Source organism: Saccopteryx leptura, chromosome 5 (assembly GCF_036850995.1).
Source record: "Saccopteryx leptura isolate mSacLep1 chromosome 5, mSacLep1_pri_phased_curated, whole genome shotgun sequence".
In the NCBI taxonomy this organism is placed as follows: Eukaryota; Metazoa; Chordata; class Mammalia; order Chiroptera; family Emballonuridae; genus Saccopteryx; species Saccopteryx leptura.
The window spans coordinates 162,344,791-162,361,765 of NC_089507.1; the positions used below are offsets into that span (position 1 = coordinate 162,344,791).

The 16,975-nt window shown below is 41.6% G+C and overlaps 2 protein-coding genes and 2 pseudogenes across 3 annotated transcripts in view; 3 read left to right on the top strand and 1 right to left on the bottom strand.

The window, feature by feature from the left end:
* The window catches only part of LOC136406420 (GTPase IMAP family member 9-like), a 421,274-nt pseudogene that overhangs the window by 207,186 nt on the left and 197,113 nt on the right, over nt 1–16,975 (top strand).
* LOC136406411 (GTPase IMAP family member 8-like) overlaps nt 1–16,975 on the bottom strand; it is a 90,615-nt gene that overhangs the window by 44,171 nt on the left and 29,469 nt on the right. The window lies entirely within an intron of this gene.
* Nucleotides 1–16,975, top strand: part of LOC136406404 (GTPase IMAP family member 7-like) — a 243,511-nt gene that overhangs the window by 29,735 nt on the left and 196,801 nt on the right. The gene's annotated exons all lie outside the window — the stretch shown is intronic.
* On the top strand, nt 11,065–15,517 carry LOC136405638 (GTPase IMAP family member 2-like; annotated as a pseudogene).

Genomic DNA, 16,975 nt, shown 5'->3' on the forward strand with positions numbered 1-16,975 from the left:
AAAGCTGTAGCTACTACGGTTTTCCCTGGACATTCAGCAGCCGATGGAGACTTGGGGGCGCTGTGAGAACCAGAAAATTGGCTCAGCAACCTAGGGGACCACTTAGGGCGGTTGTCCTAGGAGACAAGCAAGAAGAGAACTGGAATATCGGTTTCAGATGTTGGAAAAGAAACACATGTCCCAGGTAATGCATTGAGCCTCTGACTCTGCTCGCAGAAGCCACATCACTGTCCTGTCCCAGTGTCTCTGATGTGGTCAATGTGCTGGGGAGACTGGGACACTGCCTCCTGCTCCTGATGTTTCACCCCCAATCAATATCACTTCACTCAGTGGGACATTCTGTGCTTCCCAAAAGCAAATGCTTCCCCCAATCAATATCACTTCACTCAGTGGGACATTCTGTGCTCCCTGAGACCTGAGCACAGTGCACAGCATCCTCAGTCAGCCTCCCCAGGCTCAGGACAGTGACCCCCCACACGGACACTCAGATGCTCCGCAGAGAGCAGACTCCATACCTTTCCTGTCATCTTGTGCTCCCACACCTGTGATGGGTCAGCCTCATTCACATCCTGTCCTATTCCTGCCTGTGCCACACCGTCCACTCCAAATTCCAGCCCTTCGCATCGGCCACCTGGGTACCACAGGGGACTGTGTTCTCTCCTGTTGACTGCCGAAAAGTGAGTCGTGGGAGAGGCAGGTTGAATACCTTGTCTCTGGCCAGAGAACCTAGATGACAGCTGGCCTGGTCCTCAATGCAAAGATGCTCCTGTCTCTGCAGGAACTCTCCTCCCTTATCCACATGCCTCCAGTAATGTTTACCCCGCCCCTGGGCCTTATGTGATTAGTTGTTTTGTGTGTAAAAGTTAACACATGCCCCTGTGGAACACCAGATGTGTGAGTGTGTCTGTGTGTCATTAGTGGGCATAATTGGTTTCATTTTTAAAAGAAAAGAATTAAAGATGTGATTTCAGGAACTTTACAGATTACTCATTATTGTTCTTATATTCAGTAGAAATTTTATCTTCATTTAATTCAGTAAAAATCATAGCATTTTTAAAAGAAAATTAGTATCCAAGAACATAAAACTTGCTTTAAACATTTGCAAATGGATGAAATTTTATGTTTAAAGTTTTCAAAAAGTTTTTTTATTATATTTCAAAACAAACAGTATCTTTTAAAATAATGTGCTCTTTAATAAATGAAGTGCTGCTAAGGTTTAAACACTTCACAGCATCCGAAGCATTGACTGACGTCAGGCGCCGCGTGTATAGGCGAGGTCTGGTGACTCACCCTCTATATCACAGTGATAGTTACTGGTCCATCACTGTCCTCCAGGACTCTTGCATTCCGGATCAATGTTCTGTCCAGGAATTAGCATTAATTTTCTGAGCATAGTTAACAGTAAGCTACACACCAAACTGCACAAGCTACAGAGTAAGCACTAAAAAAATCTGCTTATTCTGAGCAATACAAAAAATAACAGAATTATCCATTTGACAAACAACTGAAGATAAAATAGAATCCACACTAATATTTTGTCTAGGACTCTTTTTAAGCAATTCTCTTTGGCCACAGTTGTGCAACGTGTCTGAGTTTCCATGTGCTGTATAAGAGCCCCTCTGAAATCCTCTACTCTTTCCTCTGACTGCTCGGGCCCACACGCTGGTCCTGTCACTAGGCGGTACAGCCCATTGGTGTAGTGGGCACCTCTCTTCTCCATCATCAGACCCTCAATCAAACCCATTAGCTCCCCCACTTGGTCCTGTCAGTTTTGTACTGGTCTGACACAATCCATTTGCAGGAGTCCATTTTGAATCCAAATGATGCATTTTGGGGAAAGTTGTTTATCACAAATATTCATACTGTAGTAAGGGCTTCTTTGAGTTTGACTACCCTCCGAAGTTTTAGTGATTCCAAAATAAAATAGTGCATCGAAGACTGGTTAACAGGGCAAACATCTACTCAGGCCTAAAAGAGACCCCTGCAATTTTCAACTCATCAGTAAAAAGCTCCCCACCCTGGTGTTTAGAATATTTTGGTGTTAAATAAATTTGTTTCTTCTACTTTGCATTTCTCATCATTCATATCTATATCTATATCATCTATACTTATATATCTGTATCTACATCTTTATCTATATCTATCTGTTTATGGACATATTGAACTTGTGTACCCTCTTCTTCAACAGACACAGTGTCTTCTACCATCTTATTAAAACTCATATAATGATAACTAGCTGTCCAATATGGTACCCACTAGCCACATGAGGCCATTTAATTATATGAATTAAGATGAAATAAAATGTATAATTTATTGTCTCCATCACACCAGTCACAAATCAAGGGCTCAGTAGTCACATCTGGCTAGTGGCGACCTACCATATTGAACAATGTAGATATTGAAAACTACCATCATCACAGAAGATTCTATTCAACGTTTCTGCTTTATAAATAAATATTTTACACAGAACAGTTGTCAAATACATCTTAATGTGGATTCTCAAAAGGTATGCCATTTACTTTTTTTGGCTTGAGCCATTTCCCAGCATAGCCTTGAACCATAAGAATGCAATGACTTGTAAATTCCATAGGGGAATCTGAAACGGCCCTCTCACTCAGCCATGCCTGCTCCTTCCTCCCTCCCTCCATCTTCTATCTTACCCTCCCCTAATGCTGTCCTCACATCACTAGAAGAGATAAGATACAGAGACAGTGTTCCTCTAATGGGCACAGGCCAGTGTTCAGAAAGGACAGGAGGAGACACCTGGCAGGGAGAAATTCCATCAGGGGGTCTTTAACACTCTGTTGGGACTTCTATTCAGGAGGCAAGAGAAGCAATGTTTGAGTCTCCAAACCTAAAGGAAGGATACAAAAACAAAAGGTCCTATTCCTCCAGCTGCTGGAGCTATCAGCCCTGTCCAGAAATTAGAAATTGCCTTCTGCTGAGGAGAGATGTTTTATGTAGGTCAAGTATCAAGTGTCCTTGCCAGGGGAAATTGACACCCAATGACTGGTACATGAAATTATAAAGCCTAGCCCACTCACCTTCATTCTGAATATCCATCCAAACTTAACTCTTCCTGAGGATGGGCATTTATTGAGACAGTGTCGCAGTTTAACTGTCCTCTGCCCAGTCCTGGGTTTCTTCCTAAGTGTCAATTCTGAGAGGACTCCCTGATAAACATCATACATACTTACCTCCGTCTCAATAGCCCGCATCCCTTGGAGGCCAACCTTTCACATCCTTACACAGACATCTCACCTGTATTGGGAAACTCTCTAACACAAATGACAATATTAATAGGTTAAGAGAAAAACAATTCATGGAATTATTTCAATCCACCTTAAAAGGCATTTTCTAAAATGTACACCTCAGATACAAGAAAAAGCAATGAAAGGTATATTTTTGGAAATAAGGATAAAATATCTTTGCTTGCAACTGAGTCTGTGATAAACCTACAAGCCCCAAGATAATGAAAAAAAAAAAACCCACTATTTTTTTTAGAAATACTGAAATAAGTAAATTAGCCAGTTGTAAAATTAATTTATCAAAATTTATTTATTTCTTAATGCAAAATAAAAACCCTTTAGAAAACAGGGTGAAAGGAAAAATTCTAATTTAGAATAACAACACAAAAGTTAGATTCTCAGGAATAAAGCTGGCAAGAAATGTATGTGTTCTGTGTGCAGAAAGACATGATTTTTTTTTAAAATAAATTTTTATTAATGGTAATGGGATGACATTAATAAATCAGGGTACATATATTCAAAGAAAACATGTTTAGGTTATTTTGTCATTAAATTATGTTGCATACCCCTCGCCCAAAGTCAGAATGTCCTTCGCCACCCTCTATCTAGTTCTCTGTGCCCCTCCCCCTCCCCCTAACTCTCCCCCTGTCCTCCCTCCCCCCATCCCTGGTAACCACCACACTCTTGTCCATGTCTCTTAGTCTCATTTTTATGTTCCACCAATGTATGGAATCATGTAGTTCTTGTTTTTTACTGATTTACTTATTTCACTCCTTATAATGTTATCAAGATCCCACCATTTTGCTGTAAATGATCTGATGTCATCATTTCTTATGGCTGAGTAGTATTCCATAGTGTATATGTGCCACATCTTCTTTATCCAGTCTTCTATTGAAGGGCTTTTTGGTTGTTTCCATGTCTTGGCCAATGTGAACAGTGCTGCAATGAACAAGGGGCTACATGTGTCTTTACATATCAATGTTTCTGAGGTTTTGGGGTATATACCCAGTAGAGGGATTGCTGGGTCATAAGGTAGTTCTATTTGCAGTTTTTTGAGGAACCACCATACTTTCCTCCATAATGGTTGTACTACTTTACAGTCCCACCAACAGTGAATGAGGGTTCCTTTTTCTCCACAGCCTCTCCAACATTTGCTATTACCCGTCTTGTTGATAATAGCTAATCTAACAGGGGTGAGGTGGTATCTCATTGTAGTTTTGATTTGCATTTCCCTAATAACTAATGAAGCTGAGCATCTTTTCATATATCTGTTGGCCATTTGTATCTCTTCCTGGGAGAAGTGTCTATTCATGTCCTCTTCCCATTTTTTTATTGGATTGTTTGTTTGTTTGTTGTTGAGTTTTATGAGTTCTTTGTAAATTTTGGATATTAGGCCCTTATCTGAGCTGTTGTTTGAAAATATCATTTCCCATTTAGTTGGCTGTCTGTTTATTTTTATATCAGTTTCTCTTGCTGAGCAAAAACTTTTTATTCTGATGTAGTCCCATTCATTTATCTTTGCCTTCACTTCTCTTGCCATTGGAGTCAAGTTCATAAAATGTTCTTTAAAACCCAGGTCCATGAGTTTAGTACCTATGTCTTCTTCTATGTACTTTATTGTTTCAGGTCTTATATTTAGGTCTTTGATCCATTTTGAATTAATTTTAGTACACGGGGACAGGCTGTAGTCGAGTTTCATTCTTTTGCATGTGGCTTTCCAGTTTTCCCAACACCATTTGTTGAAGAGGCTTTCTTTTCTCCATTGTGTGTTGTTGGCCCCTTTATCAAAGATTATTTGACCATATATATGTGGTTTTATTTCTGGGCTTTCTATTCTGTTCCATTGGTCTGAGTGTCTATTTTTCTGCCAATACCATGCTGTTTTGATTATCGTGGCCCTATAATATAGTTCAAAGTCAGGTATTGTAATGCCCCCAGCTTCATTCTTTTTTCTTAGGATTGTTTTGGCTATTTGGGGTTTTTTATAGTTCCATATAAATCTGATGATTTTTTGTTCCATTTCTTTAAAAAATCTCATAGGGATTTTGATGGGAATTGCATTAAATTTGTATATTGCTTTGGGTAATATGGCCATTTTGATTATATTTATTCTTCCTATCCAAGAACAAGGAATATTTTTCCATCTCATTGTATCTTTTTCGATTTCCCTTAACAATGCTTTGTAATTTTCATTATATAGGTCCTTTACATTCTTTGTTATGTTTATTCCTAGGTATTTTATTTTTTTTGTTGCAATCGTGAAGGGGATTATTTTTTTGAGTTCGTTTTCTAATATTTCATTGTTGGCATAGAGAAAGGCTATGGACTTCTGTATGTTAATTTTGTATCCTGCAACCTTACTGTATTGGTTTATTGTTTCTAATAATCTTTTTGTGGAGTCCTTCGGGTTTTCGATGTATAGGATCATATCATCAGCAAAAAGTGATACCTTTACTTCTTCTTTTCCGATATGGATGCCTTTTATTTCTTTGTCTTGTCTGATTGCTCTGGCCAGAACTTCTAGCACCACGTTAAATAAGAGTGGAGAGAGTGGACAACCCTGTCTTGTTCCTGATTTAAGGTAGAAAGTCCTCAGTTTTATGCCGTTTAAAATGATGTTGGCTGATGGTTTATCATATATGGCCTTTATCATGTTGAGATATTTTCCTTCTATACCCATTTTGTTGAGAGTCTTAAACATAAAATTGTGTTGTATTATATCAAAAGCCTTTTCTGCATCTATTGATAAGATCATGTGGTTTTTGTTCTTTGTTTTGTTGATATGGTGTATTACGTTAACCGTTTTGCGTATGTTGAACCATCCTTGAGATTCTGGGATGAATCCCACTTGATCATGATGTATTATTTTTTTAATATGTTGTTGTATTCGGTTTGCCAGTATTTTGTTTAGAATTTTAGCATCTGTATTCATTAGAGATATTGGTCTGTAGTTTTCTTTCTTTGTGCCATCCTTGCCAGGTTTTGGTATGAGGGTTATGTTGGCCTCATAAAATGTGTTTGGAAGTATTGCTTCTTCTTCAATTTTTTGGAAGACTTTGAGTAGAATAGGAACCAAGTTTTCTTTGAATGTTTGATAGAATTCACTAGTATAACCGTCTGGGCCTGGACTTTTATTTTTGGGGAGGTTTTTAATAGTTTTTTCTATTTCCTCCCTGCTGATTGGTCTGTTAAGGCTTTCTGCTTCTTCATGACTCAGTCTAGGAAGGTTGTATTGTTCTAGGAATTTATCCATTTCTTCTAGATTGTTGTATTTGGTGGCATATAATTTTTCATAGTATTCTACAATAATTCTTTGTATATCTATGATGTCTGTGGTGATCTCTCCTCTTTCATTTTGGATTTTATTTATTTGAGTCCTGTGCCTTTTTTCCTTGGTGAGTCTTGCCAAGGGTTTGTCAATTTTGTTGATCTTTTCAAAGAACCAGCTCCTTGTTTTATTGATTTTTTCTATAGTTTTTCTGTTCTCTATTTCATTTATTTCTGCTCTGATTTTTATTATCTCCTTTCTTCGGCTGGTTTTGGGTTGTCTTTGTTCTTCTTTTTCTAGTTCCTTAAGGTGTGAAGTTAAGTGGTTTACTTCGGCTCTCTCTTGTTTGTTCATATAGGCCTGAAGTGATATGAACTTTCCTCTTATTACTGCTTTTGCTGCATCCCAGAGATTCTGATATGTCGTATTTTCATTTTCATTTGTCTGTATATATCTTTTGATCTCTGCGCTTATTTCTTCTTTGACCCATTCATTTTTTAGAAGTATGTTGTTTAGTTTCCACATTTTTGTGGGTTTTTCCCCCTCTTTTTTGCAGTTGAATTCTAGTTTCAAGGCTTTATGATCAGAAAATATGCTTGGTATAATTTCAATTTTTCTAAATTTGCTGATATTGTCTTTGTGGCCCAACATATGGTCAATTCTTGAGAATGTTCCATGTACACTAGAGAAAAATGTATACTCTGTCGCTTTGGGATGAAGTGTCCTGTAGATGTCTATCATATCCAGGTGTTCTAGTATTTCGTTTAAGGCCACTATCTCTTTATTGATTCTCTGTTTGGATGACTGATCTAGAGCCGTCAGCGGAGTATTGAGGTCTCCAAGTATGATTGTATTTTTGTTAGTTTTTGTTTTAAGGTCAATAAGTAGCTGTCTTATATATTTTGGTGCTCCTTGGTTTGGTGCATATATATTAAGGATTGTTATGTCTTCTTGATTCAGTGTCCCCTTAATCATTATGAAATGACCATTTTTGTCTCTGAGTACTTTTTCTGTCTTGTAGTCAGCATTATCAGATATGAGTATTGCTACACCTGCTTTTTTTTGGGTGTTGTTTGCTTGGAGTATTGTTTTCCAGCCTTTCACTTTGAATTTGTTTTTATCCTTGTTGCTTAGATGTGTTTCTTGTAGGCAGCATATAGTTGGATTTTCTTTTTTAATCCATTCTGCTACTCTGTGTCTTTTTATTGGTAAGTTTAATCCATTTACATTTAGTGTAATTATTGACACTTGTGGGTTCCCTACTGCCATTTTAAAAATTGCTTTCTGTTAGTTTTGTATCTAGTTTGATTCTTCTCTTTTGTTTTTCTATCATTTGTTTTTGTTTGTTTGTGTTCCATACTTCTTTCCTCTGCTGCTACCTTTTTTAAGTCAAGTGTTTTTGTGGTGATTTTTTCTAGGGTGGTTACCATTAAGTAATGAAAAGGGTACCTACCATATTCATTGTAGTACCCTATCTTATAAGTATTTCTGCACTTCATCGTCCTTTGCTACTGTTAATCTCCATCCTCTCCCCCCTTTTTTTCCTTTGTTGTCACAGTTTAAGTTTGGTTTTATTGTGTTCTTGGTGGAGCTGTTACTTGTGCTGTTGTTTTCTTTTGTTCTTTGAATCTGGTTGGAAAACCCCCTTTAGTATTTCCTGGAGTGGGGGCTTTCTGTTGATAAATTCTCTCATCTTTTCTGTATTTGTGAATGTTTTTATATCTCCTTCTTACTTGAAGGATAGCTTTGATGGGTATAGTATTCTTGGCTGAAAGTTCCTCTCTTTCAGGGCTTTAAATATTGGGGTCCACTCTCTTCTAGCTTGTAGAGTTTCTGCTGAGAAATCTGATGATAATCTAATAGGCCTTCCTTTATATGTTGTACTCTTCTTTTCCCTGGCTGCCTTGAGAATTTTTTCTTTGTCATTGGTTTGTGTCATCTTTATTATGATGTGCCTTGGAGTGGGTTTGTTGGGGTTAAGAAAACTCGGTGTTCTGTTTGCTTCTTGAATTTGAGGCTTTAGTTCTTTCCACAGGCTTGGGAAGTTCTCGTCTATTATTTGTTTGAGTATATTCTCCATTCCATTTTTTTCTCTTCTCCCTCTGATATACCTATTATTCTTATGTTATTCTTTCTGATGGAGTCAGACAATTCCTGTAGGGCTTTCTCGTTTTTTATTATTTTTGAGTCTCTTTCTTCTTCTCTCTGTTGTGCCTCAAGTTGTTTGTCTTCTATTTCACTAATCCTATCTTCAATCTGGGCTGTTCTGCTAGCTAAGCTTGTTACCTCGTTTTTCAGCTCGTGAATTGAGTTTTTCATTTCTGTTTGATTTGTTTTTATAGTTTCAATTTCCTTGGACATATATTCTTTGTGTTCATTGAGTTGTTTTCTGATCTCCCTATATTGCCTTTCTGTGTTTTCTTGTATATCTCTGAGTATTTTTAAGATTTCTATTTTAAATTCTCTGTCCTTTAGCTCCAAGGCTTCCAATATGTTAAGTCTTTTCTCCATAGATTTTTCCACATCTATTTGTGTTACCTCTCTTTCTTTTGTATCCATAATATTCGATTTCCTCTTTCTTATTGGCATCTGAAGGTGGTCTTGTTGATAGCACTAATTAGAATTAATAAAGAGTAAAAAGTAAAAAAAAAAAAAAAAAAAAAAAAAAAGGTAAAACACCCCACAAAAAAAAACAGTAATAATTTATTATTTCCCCCTTTTTTTCTTTCTTCTCTTTCCCTCCTCTCCCCTCCTCAGGGAAATATCGTGCCTATAATGGAGGGCCTGATTTGGGGTGAAGAGTTCAAGGGGCAAAAAAAGGGGAGTAGGGACCTACTAAATGCAAAAAAAAAAAAAAAAGGAAGAAAATCTTAGACAAGCATAAGATGATTTGCTTGTGAGTGATGGTCAACTAAGAGATATAATGACAGGGATAAGAGGGAACCAGAAAAAAGGACAAAAAAAGGAATAATAAAGAAGAAAAAAATAAAAATAATAAGTAAAAATCTGTTGTATTAAGTGGAGCGAAGACTAAATACAATGGAGACCTTGGGTTGGGAGGACCCAAAATGCCACAAAAATAACCAAACAAGAAAAAAAACAAAAACAAAATCGAAAAAGAAAAATAAAGCCAAAAAAAGCCTTGAGTCCCAAATTAACTAATTTGTTCGTGATTGAGGATTAAATGGGAGGAAAGTAAAACGAGAAAAGAAAAAACGAATAGAAAGGAAAAAATAAGAAAAAGAGAAAAACGAAGGAAGAAATAAAAAAGGAAGAGAAAAAAACAAGATAAAGCAAAACAAAAAAAAACAAAAGAGGAGAGAGTGAGAGTTAAGTGTTTTGGAGTATAACCTTAAAAGAGGGTGAGGATGAAGAAGAGAAATAAAATGTAACACTTATGGGTAGTGTAGTTCAAGAAAAAGGAAGCATAAGATGGGCAGAGAATAGAAGGACCGAGGTGGAGGAAATAAAGGCAATAAGATAGAAGAAACAAACAACAACAACAAAAAAATTAGTGGAACAAGTTGTAAAGTCTGTGGATTTTTCTTGATTTTGAGAGGTTAACTTCTTCCTTTTTCTTTTCTCTCCCTCTTCCTGGTCGGTGACTCTACCCCAGGCTCTGCCCCTGTGTCACACTTAGGTAGGGATTTGCAGTTGATGGGATTCTATGGCAATGTCATATAATTGGCTTTAGTCTTGCTGATAGTCAAGGCTTGTTGGTGTTTGCAGGGTCCAACGATGAGAGAGTTTGCTTTCCTGGATTCTCTCTCCTAGTCCCCCCTTCCTGAATTAGCAGCCTGGTGATCCAGCTATAAGGCTGCAACTGCTTCTGCCTGGGGAGTAAGAGGCTCAAAGAGCTGGGAAATCCCCACTCTATCCCCACTCAGTGCAAGGCTTTGGGAAAGGCTCTGGCAGTCAGGGCCTCCAGTGTAATCAGGTGGGGGTGGGAGTCAATTGTTGTCAAGGTGACTGTTCAGCGCCTAGCATTCAGTTGGACCTCTCAACCCAGGCTTTCCACACTTTGTAGCCTGTTTTGGATGGGAAGAAGAGGCACTAGTCTCTGCTTGCGACTAGTGTAGTATAGATCTTATTATCTGCCAAGTCCTTCTTGTTAGCGTTTATCCCTGAATATGGAGGCTCTATCAATCAGAAGTTGCCCCTGCCCCTTTAGCGAGAGGCACTAAAAAATATCACGCCTCTTGTCTTGGGTCGCTGAACTGAGAGAGATCTTATCAATTAGAACCGAGGGTGCGCAGATTTCACGGGTTAAGCTAATTTCAGTGATTGGGTCGCAGCTGTGCTCCCGAAGGTATTTCAGGCTGCCTGCACGCGCCCCTCCCCCAACGCTTGATTGTTAGCTTGAATGGCTGGGTGAGGTGCCCCGCCCACGGAGAGAATCTCCCAAGTAGGGAATACCGCCCTGGGGCCTCTCCTGCTCCCCCCGCTGCTGGCGGCTGGGGCGCACCGGGCGCAGGATGATGGGGCACCCTGGGTGTGCGGGCAAGCAGGGCACTCTGGGCACGTGGAATGCCCAGGGTACACGCGCGAATGGGGTGCTCCGGGCACCGGTGGCTGGCGACTCTCACTCGCAGTGCGCGGGCCGCTGGGAACGTTAGCGGTGCTCGGTCTGCAACTGGACCGGGCGCGTGCCAGCGGCTACTCGCCGCTCCGGAGTGTGGGCGGTACTCGCTCTGCAACCGAACCGGGCGCGCGCCTGTGGCTGCTCGCGGCGGCTGCTTGCGGCGGCTGCTCGCGGCGGCTGCTCGCGGCTGCTGCTCGCGGCTCCCGAGTGTGGGTTGACTCACCACAGGCACACTCCCTCGCGGCTTGAATGAACGTCCCTGCGGTAGCTTCCTCCACACCCTCGTCTCTCAGATTCAAGTGATAACAGTCCTTTCGCTTTCAGTTTGTGTGGAACTCCGGAATGCTCCGAGGATAAATTTTCCTGTTTCTAGTTGATAAATTTGTTGTGATTTTGGGGAGATCTGTCGGACGCGCTGCTCACGGCGCCATTTCCGTGACGTCACTCCAGAAAGACATGATTAATCCTCTGATAAGGGACATAGAAAATGCCAGACATTTCCCAGAACGCTCTATATTTAACACTCTCACCAATGATGTTCTGGTTCCTCACCAGCTTCACTTGTTGCCTATTCATTCATTCATTCATTCATTCATTTATTTTTTACTTTCCCCTCCAGCTTTATTGAGGCGATTGACAAATAAAGCTATATATTTCGAGTGTACATTGTGATGGTTTGATATACACATACCTTGTGACATGAGCATCACCGTCAAGTTGATTCACACACCCATCACCTCACATAGTTACCTTATTTGTGTGTGTGAGAACCCTTAACACCTCCTGTCTTAGCGAATTTCAAGTACACACAACATACGGTGCTACAACTACAGTCACCATGCTGTACCAACACTGATCTCTTTCCTTATGATACTGCCATCCAAACAGGTTATTTTATTTAAACCAAAAATATTTTTTGGTATTCAGGAAAGCAATGTTTTAAGTTTTTAAAAAAGTTCAAGAGCTGCTTTGTGAATTTTATATATGATGCAGAAAATTGATGAGCTTTAGTTTGACATAGATTGCACTATATTTCTTTTACATATCAAACTTAGGAAATAGGTCCCTGTTAGTACTTTGACACAGAAAGCTGTATTTTTAGGGACAGATTACTGATACTAAGCAAGAGTTGACTATGTTGTGTTGCACTTTAAGCACACTGAAGGGACTGCCCAGTGAAGGACCAGAAGAATTCAAGACAAAGTTATACAGTGTGTGACAGAGTGGTGTTCACACACATCCAGGTCTCTCTGGTAGTGAGGTCAGGACCCTGCGATTACTCCTCATGGAAGGTTGAGTAGAGAGAGCAACACGTGTCACTGCTGGTCTGTGAATCTGAAGGCAATCTAAGTCCCCTATTCTCTCTCCCCTGCTACAATGACCATCAGATAAACAAGGAACAAGAACATTTGAAGGATCTCCCCTTGACTCTTTGATTTGATTGTCTTGAGTGTAGACATTCCCAGCTATTACTGTAGACACCATCGAATCGTCATCTCCAAGAGGTGAGTTCCCTGGAATGACAGGCTGGACAGGAAAGCGAGACAGGGCTCCCAGGGAAGCCAAGAGTGAGCCATTTCACATTGCTGTGAGGGTTGATGACTATCACTCTCCGTCTGACTGGGACAGCACAGCTTCTGTCAGGCTCCCCTTCTGTCTCTCTCTGTGCTGTCCCCTATCAGAGGTGTCCCCTGACCCATGCCTTCCCTCCTCCCCCATGTGACTGCTTTCAGAATACTGGCTGCTAGTGATGACGTTGACTTCCTTCTCAGGGCGCCTTGGCATTTAGGCACACGTGTGCTGGCAAGGACACAGCCCCAGTGGGAAGGAGCTGAATAGACCAGCTTCCCCAGGGGCCTGCCTGGCTTCCCTGTCCAGCTGAAGTCATTTTCTCTATTGACAAGAAACGACACTGGGTCCACAGGACAGCAAATCACTCCTGATTACACCTCCCACGTGAACTTCGTTATTTTGCTTATGTGGCATAAGTGGGAATGTCAGACTGACACACGGTGGGGCTTTCTGTGGCGGGGAAGCTCGGTGGAGGGAACAGAGGAAGAAGACTGACCTGGGTTTCTGTTTTGCTTTTGGCGCTGAGCTGGGAGGTCACCAGTTTGAATGCCGAGCCGTCTGTGTCTTTTATCAATAAATCAGGTAAGCCCACCTTCTGGAAAAGTTCTGCCCTATTGATTTCTAGTTTCCAGGCTGTGTCCTCCACCCCCTCCAGTTTTGTAAAGAGTAAATTTGCCCTATTTTAAGGGAAATGGTTTAGACTTCCTTGGGCTTACGTAAAGCCAGCTTCTGGGAACTGTAAACTTTATGCGATTTAGTTTACACATTACTGGCAGAGAGAGTTTTCTTAGTCTAATGCCAATAAATCGCGCTCAACAGGAAAAATTGGGGCTTTAACCTGTGGCCATGGGTGTTCTGTGCCTTGTCAGTTTGGACCATGCTGCCTGACCCCCCAAGAGACCTCAATTTCTCTGTAAAACACAGGGAGTCTGCCTCTTTCCATGCACCTGGCCAGCTATGTGTAAACAAAGAAGGCATGGCTGTGAACATGCTCTCGGCATATAAGGGTCTTGCATGGTTCAGAACTAAAAATTAATAGGTTGTTGTTGCTATTTTCTAGGTCTCCGGTCTCTCTGTCCCTCAGGAGCAGCGATGGACCAAAATGAAAGCAGTTACTCAGGTAAGAAAGTGACTTTTAGTGTGCGTGCTTAATTTGCCATAATCTGTGCCTATTTGATATAAAGGTCACGCTATCCTCTCTAAGCAGAATGCAAGCTATTAGCTATTTATTCATAAGAAAGAATCGTTTTATACTGCCCGTTACAATATATCACTGGTCCAGCCATTATATTGGCTGTTACGACCACACCCCTACCCAGCCAATAAGGGGAGCGCTCCCTGGCCTTGGAACACAGTCCCGGTGCTGAACTGACCTAGGGGTGCAACCCATAGTCTTGGCTCCGCACCTCCAGTTCCCAGAAATCCGGTCTTCCAGAGGGTCGGGTGGAGTGATTCAGGCAGGCCTGGCATGATGACACCCGTTTTTAAGTCCCTCTCCTACCCCCCGCACACCACCCCCCGCGCCAGTATGTTTTCTAGGATCCAATGTGGTAATACGCTGCAGTCTAGAGAAATCCAGATGTTTAAAACCGTGATTAACTTCTTTTATTTGGCCATAAACTTAGCTTCTATTTCCCAAATGCAAACTATCGCGAGAATATCTTTTCCATGAGTGAGGATAACCGCTGATCACTAAAAACATTCCATCGGCATGATCAGTAGAGTAATCGCTTTTGTTCTTAACAGGGCTCTGTATGAAGAATCAGCCCGGACAGGGTCAGAGCTGAGGATCATCCTGGTGGGCAGAACAGGAACCAGGAAAAGTCCCACCGGGAACAGCGTCCCAAGGAAAGGAGCATTTGCGTCCCAGCCCTACACTGAGACCTACAGCGCCAGTCCGGGCAGCTGGGGCAACAGAGACCTGGTCCTGATTGACACGCCAGACATGTTTTCTGGGTCCGGCCACTCTGATGCCCTGCACAAAGAGGTGCACAGGTGCTACCTGCTCTCGGCGCCAGGACCCCACATGCTACTCCTGGTGACGCAGCTGGGCCGATTCACCAGCCAGGACCAGCAGGCTGCGCAGAGGGTGAGGGAGCTCTTTGGAGAGGATGCCCTGGGACACACAATTGTCCTCTTCACCCACAAGGAGACCTGGCTGGAGGCTCCCTGATGGAGTAAATCCAAGACTCAGACAACAAAGCCCTACGCACGCTGGTGGCAGCGTGTGGGGAGCGAGTGTGTGTCTTTAACAACCGGGCAAGAGGGAGTGAGCGGGCTGACCAAGTGGGGGAGCTAATGGGTGTGATTTAGGGTCTGATGATGGAGAAGAGGGGTGCCCACTACACCAATGGGCTGTACCGCCTAGTGACAGGACCAGCGTGTGGGCCCGAGCAGTCAGAGGAAAGAGTAGAGGATTTTAGAGGGGCTCTTATACAGCACATGGAAACTCAGACACGTTGCACAACTGTGGCCAAATAGAATTGCTTAAAAAGAGTCCTAGACAAAATATTAGTGTGGATTTTATTTTATATTCAGTTGTTTGTCAAATGGATAATTCTGTTATTTTTTTGAATTGCTCAGAAAAGCAAGTTTTTTTAGTGCTTACTCTGTAGCTTGTGCAGTTTGGTGTATAGCTTACCGTTAAATGTGCTCAGAAAATTAATGCTAATTCCTGGACAGAACATTGGTCCGGAATGCAAGAGTCCTGGAGGACAGTGATGGACCAGTAACTATCACTGTGATATAGACTGTGAGTCACCAGACCTCCTCTATACACGTGGCGCCTGATGTCAGTCAATGCCTCGGATGCTGTGAAGTGTTTAAACCTTAGCAGCACTTCATTTATTAAAGAGCACATTATTTTAAAAGATACTGTTTGTTTTGAAATATAATAAAAAAACTTTTTGAAAACTTTAAACATAAAATTTCATCCATTTGCAAATGTTTAAAGCAAGTTTTATGTTCTTGGATACTAATTTTCTTTTAAAAATGCTATGATTTTTACTGAATTAAATGAAGATAAAATTTCTACTGAATATAAGAACAATAATGAGTAATCTGTAAAGTTCCTGAAATCACATCTTTAATTCTTTTCTTTTAAAAATGAAACCAATTATGCCCACTAATGACACACAGACACACTCACACATCTGGTGTTCCTCAGGGGCGTGTGTTAATTTTTACACACAAAACAACTAATCACATAAGGCCCAGGGGCGGGGTGAACATTACTGGAGGCATGTGGATGAGGGAGGAGAGTTCCTGCAGAGACAGGAGCATCTTTGCATTGAGGACCAGGCCAGCTGTCATCTAAGTCCTCTGGCCAGAGACAAGGTATTCAGCCCGCCTCTCCCATGACTCACCTTGTGGGGAGTTAACAGGAGAGAACGCAGTTTCCTGCAGTACCCAGGTGGCTGATGTGAAGGGCTGGAATTTTGAGTGGACAGTGTGGCACAGGCAGGAATAGGACAGGTGTGAGGGAGGCTGACCCATCACAGGTGTGGGAGCACAAGATGGCAGGGAAAGGCACGGAGTCTGCTCTTTTGGGAGCATCTGAGTGTCCGTGTGGGTGGTCACTGTCCTGAGCCTGGGGAGGCTGATTGAGGCTGCTGTGCACTGTGCTCAAGTCTCAGGGAGCACAGAATGTTTCACTGCGTGAAGTGATGACTGATTGGGGGAAGCATTCGCTTTGGGAAGCTGCAGCTTTAGGGGTGGGACATCAGGAGCAGGAGGCAGTGTCCCAGGCTCCCTAGCTCACTGACCACATCATACATGCTAGGACAGGACAGTGATGTGGCTTCTGCGAGCAGAGTCAGAGGCTCAATGCATCACCTGGGACATGTGTTTCTTTTCCAACTTCTGAAACCGACATTCCAGTTCTCTTCTTGCTTGTCTCCTAGGACAACCACCCTAAGTGGTCCCCGAAGTCGCTGAGCCAATTTTCTGGTTCTCATTGTACCCCCAAGTCTCCCTCGGCTGCTGAATGTCCAGGGTAAACTTAGTAGCTACAGCTTTGTTCACCGATGTAGAATCATCCAGGAAAATTAGGTTCCAAAACTTCCTCAGTGTCACAGAATAAGTGTTACCATCTCCTCTCTGACCTTTTCGTGCCACATGCCTGAAAGACATAACCAAATTCCCAAACCAGAGGTCAAGAATCTATGGCTCGTTAGCCATATGTGGCTCTTTTGATTGGCTGCATCTGGCTCACAGACAAATCTTTAATAAAAAAAATATAATGTTAAAAATATAAAACATTCTCAAGTATTAATATCCATTCATTTCCTACCGCTCATGTTCATG